The 5,124-nt window shown below is 45.4% G+C and overlaps 1 non-coding gene across 1 annotated transcript; it reads left to right on the top strand.

Annotated features, from left to right (window-relative positions):
• Positions 1-1,865: 1,865 nt before the first annotated feature.
• On the top strand, positions 1,866-2,054 carry LOC136498759 (small nucleolar RNA U3). The gene has a single exon (XR_010769760.1). It is a non-coding gene; the product is annotated as a small nucleolar RNA U3 (small nucleolar RNA).
• Positions 2,055-5,124: the final 3,070 nt, after the last annotated feature.

Here is a 5,124-nt window from a genome sequence, read left to right as displayed (position 1 = left end):
CTTTGATGGGCAAGTCGTGATCTAGATTATGATAACCCTATGGTTAATTTAGATTACAACAATCAATGTGATCTACATAGACCCTAGCTGACTAATTTTTAGATAGCTATTTTTAGCCCTGCCTAGCAATTGACCTAGCTAACAAACAGTGCCCTAGAGAGGAACAACGGAACACGCATACTTGATGCACCACCCTCCACGTATGTTGGAGGCCTTGAGCCGCTATCCAAGTGTTTGTGTGCCGTTGGATGCAGGCAGGTTCGTTCGGCCATGTAAGAACTGCACACTGTCACGCGCGGTACTTGCTCCTAGGATGGATGGACATGGACGGTACGGCGGAACACAGTTGAGGCGACGAGACTGGTGGCGCGGCGGGCATGTGCAGCAAAAAACGTGTGGGAAGTTTGCTGTTGCCCCGGTGCCGAGGCCAGGCCGGGACGTCAGATCAGTGCCGGCGGGAGCTAGCTATGGCGACCTGCACCGGCAACGGCATTTATGGGTGACGAGATTTGCAGCGGAGTCCGCCGGGTTGCACCGCGATTTATTGTGCGCGCGCACGGCGCACCTACATGACGATCTATACATTATACATGGCCGTCGTCGTCGCCCATACCAGCATGATATGATATCGTGGCCGCACCGCCAGGAAGAAGAAGCTCTCGGACTCGGATTGGATCTTTCGTTCTCGTTTTTTTTTTGCTTTTGCTTTTGGATTGGATCAGCTGAAATCCACTCCGGCGGCCGGCGGCGTGGAGCTTCAGGAGGGTTTCTTCAGCCCGGGCGGCCGGCCCTGCACCACGCGGGAACCGTTCGGTCGGTTTGGCCTGTTAGCGTTGTCGGCAGTTTAGGCAGGCGGGGCGGATGCCTTGAGGCGTCAGAACGGCAGGCAGGCATCTCGCATCCTGCAGGCAGTGGTTGGTCGTTCTTGGAGGGACAGGCGACATTGTTATCCCTCTTTGTCGCGTACTAAAAATGCCGTACCAGGGTCAGTTGGCAGATACGAGAAGCGGCACGTTGCCACGTTCTGAGCGGACAAGGAATGGCAACCGCACAAGAAGCACGCGTTGCGTCTGCTTCTTGGACTAGCACCCGCCTGCCTGGACTGCGTGATGGGCCACGTTAAGGATGGCACCGGTTGTTAGTTCCCTACTTGGGCTGGGCCCCAAGGCAACCTCAGCAGATTCTATACTTGGGCTAGGATGCACGTGTCAGGTAGATCAGTCGCACTTGTGCCACTGTCTCTCACTAAAAAAAAAAAACTTAGACATTGGCGTGGGTGTGGCCTATGGCCGTATGGGCATCAGCTTCCTGACCAATTGTAATTTTGCCATTATTTTCCTCTGCCTCGGGTCTTCACTCTCGAGCGCTCTCACAAACAAACCTGAAATTTGCATACTGTTCCATCGTACTCAAACTTCTTGCTCAGCTGCTTCTGTAATATACTTGTGCAGCATATTCGGCACTTGCCGAGGAAACAAAGTCAAACATAAAAACGTTAAAGAAACAATATTTCTTAAGCTGAGCATCATTACCGATCTGCAGGCCACCTTGCTGTCAAAGATCAACGGCAACCATGGGGCAGCAACATCCAGCATTGCACATGGGCCAAAGATTGAGCCCTGTGAAGTGTGAACTACAACCATCTAGGAATCAACTGAGCTTATCATATCTTTCCTTTTTCAGGTGAGGCATCAACACTTCAACAGAGGTCAAGCTATTGCAGCCTCGATGGACTCGACCTGAAGCCCACACAGAGAATACCAGAATGGCCTGGCCCAGTACACAGTATGCTGGCCACTCTCACTGATTAGTCCCGCCTGGGTTGCTCACATGCGATAGAAGCTAGCTTAAAAGTTCATTTCTCGAGCCTTACTTGAACAGGATCTATTCTACAGGATCATACCGCTGCATCCTTGACTAATAGGAAGCCAAGCACTTAAGCCTGGTTGATGAGCAATGACCTGTGGGCCAAGATTTGGCTTGATGCTGTGTCTGGTGCTGTAGAGGATCGTTCCTGGTCAAGCACTGCCTGTCTGGGGGTTGTCTGACAGGCTCCTTTTTTTGTTGTTATTTTTTGATGTGCTGCATTTGAAGACCATTTGTTTGAGCCAAGTATGTCAGCTGTTGTTGTGCTCGATTTGATGACCATTTGTTTGACCAAAATATTCCAGCTGGTTTTCCTCAACATTTGCTCTCAAATTAAAAGAGGCAGATCTCTTGCCTATTTTTGCCATTCATAATAGATATTTTTTACTATGGGCTGAATTTGAAGGGATTAAGCAGGATATTCCTGTCACCGGCTGCATTTAAATGGGGTAGATCTCTTGCTCGTTTTTGCCATTAATAATATAGTCTTTTTTTAGCTGTGTTGCATTTGGGAATGGAGTTCGACCACAATATTCCTGTCAACAGCTGTTTTTTTGCTGAACGTTGCTCTCAATTTAAAGGGGCAGATCTCTTGCTCGTTTTGCCATTAGCAGATCAAGACTTTTTAGTACAGTTTGCTTGCTTCAGGTTGCTTCTTAATCTCTGACGGTATGCGAATCTGCGATGTAGAACACATTAGTGTTGAGTCATCACGATTCTTTCTACTTGATTTGCAGAAAGCTCACCGTTGTTTTGATCTCCTTTTCTTCTTTTTTGGTTCCAAGTAAAGCTATACTCGTTTCCAAAAGAAAGAAAGAAAGAAAAAAGCAAGAGCCGAGTTCCTGAACCTTGTGACCCATGTTTATACTACAACCGTGTTGGGCTATTGGCGTATTCTGCATCTCTGCAGCGTATGTAGCTAGTAGATCTTCAGAAGTAGTAGTGCATCATCGTCCATTTTTCGGGCCTTTTCGTTTGAACTTATCAGCCGGCTTATCAGCCAGAATCTACAGTATTTTTCTCTCACAACAAAACAGCTTTAGCCTGCTTTAATACCAGCCGTTTCAGTTCAGGATCTAACCCATCGCTGCTTGATTTTGGTCTCTCCGGTGCTAGTCGTTGGTAAAGATTATTAATTACTTAAATAAGTAGTATGTTCATGGAAAATCATCAACTAGGATCCATGTCAAATAGAGCATCTGATTGAAACGCTATGTGCAACGTCTATTTCTCTACTGTCTTTCCTCCTAATTATGGAGTAGTTCTTTTATGTACTGCCAAAACTAATTTCAGTGCCAATCTTTACATAACATTTGAACTTCAATGGCTACATAATTTTGCACACAAGAGTAAGAACTAAGCAGCAGTATATCTTAGTTGCTAAAACACGGTAACATAGGCATCTTTCTTACATAACATGTGTATGTATGAAAGTGACAGGGATGGATCATGCTACACAAAAATTTCACTTAAATGTATTTTCTTTATAACCTCTCTTGTAGAATCAATCAATAATTTATAATCTAGGATACACTGATAACCCACAACATGCAACCATCTTTGGGTGATAAGCAATCCAAACAAAAAATGTAGCATGCTGCAACAAAACCAATCCGCTTCTACAACCAGAATGCTTCAGGAGCAAAACAATATTCATGCCTATATACTACAGAGGACTTGTTTAAATGGGGCAGATCTCTTGCTCGTTTTTGCCATTAGTAATAGAGACTTTTTTTTAGCTATGCTGCATTTGGGAAGGGAATTTGAGCACAATATTCCTGTCAACATCTCTCTCTCGCTAAACGTTGCTCTCAATTTAAAGGGGAAGATCTCTCTTGCTCGTTTTGCCATTAGTAGATCAAGTCTTTTTGGTATATAAGTTCGCTTGCGTCAAGTTGCTTCTTCATCTCTGACTGTATGCGACTCTGCGATGTGGAGTACATTAGTGTTGAGTCATCAGGATTCTTCCTACTTGATCCGCAGAAAGTTCACAGTTGTTTTGATCTCGTTTTTCTTTTTTGGTTCCAAGTAAAGCTATACGTTTCAAAAAAGCTAGAGTTGAGTTCTTGAACCTTGTGACCCATGTTCATACTCATACTACAGCCGTGTTGGGCTATTGGCGTACTATTCTGCATCTCTGCAGTGTATGTAGCTAGTCAGACAGATGTACCTATATAAAATAAATAATATTTGGAATATCCAATAAGTATGATTAGATTGATAATAAATATATTTTTATATTAAATCTATCCGGAGATATAAAGTAAAAAAAAAATCTGATTTAGTCACAACCTGGAAGTGCACTTTCTCTACAGACTGAGGGAGTACTCGTTTCTAGCCTGGCTGGAGCATTGCTGCTCGCAAGTGAGGAACAGCGTTTCTGGAAGCTTGCAAAGGCTCAGAGAAGCTCCTTTCCTTCTCTTGAGCCTGTAGATAGCCAGTAGGATTCTTTTGTGGAGGTGAAGTTGTTTCCTATATTAGTAAAAGGCGCGTGTGTTTGTCTAAGAGCTTAGGAGTGTAAGTGTGTGTTGTAAGGGCTCTTGCCTCCTTTTTTTTCTTAATATAAAGATACGTAGTTCTCCTGCGTGTTCGAGAAAAAAAAAAGAAGTACTCGTTTCATAGCGACGCACTGTTCCTTTTTTTTGAAACCCGCTGTTCCTATTTTTGTCGTGTCCAAACAATTGTATGGATGAAAAAATCTACATCAAATTAATTCAATCTTACTACTAATCATGTCCAATACTGCCATCCAACGGTAATAACACATCCAAATCTTCTGAAGTTGTCTTTCCAAAAAAAAAGGGTTAATCGGAGAAACACCATTATAATTTCCGCGGTTTGGAGAAACGACATTACTATTCGTCTATTTAGAAGCATGTCATTATAATTCTTCGTTTCCCACAAAAATGCCACTAAATACGTATGGACACAACCTGGGCCAGCTCCAGGCGTATACGAAGACGTATACTTCATCTCCCTTGTCACTGACACGCGGGCCCCACATGTCATCTTCTTCCTCCTCTCATCTCTCTCCGGCTTGGGACACAGTGGCCGCTCGGGACTGGACGGGAGCTTGCCGGCGCGGGTGTGCTCGGCACCGACGGCGACGGCGAGCTCTACTCGCGCTGTACGCGCACGCAAGGCCTTGGCAGAGGCGAGCACGACCTCTACTCGAGCTCCAACCATGGGGGAGGGCGAGCTCGGACCTGGCAGGCCACGGCGAGCGCAGCACGGCCGCGGGCGAGCTCGGCCCTCGGC

The sequence above is a fragment of the Miscanthus floridulus genome, chromosome 12, assembly GCF_019320115.1.
Source record: "Miscanthus floridulus cultivar M001 chromosome 12, ASM1932011v1, whole genome shotgun sequence".
NCBI lineage: Eukaryota > Viridiplantae > Streptophyta > Magnoliopsida > Poales > Poaceae > Miscanthus > Miscanthus floridulus.
The sequence above is the reverse complement of the archived record's forward strand: the minus strand, read 5'-3'. Positions and strand labels throughout refer to the sequence as shown.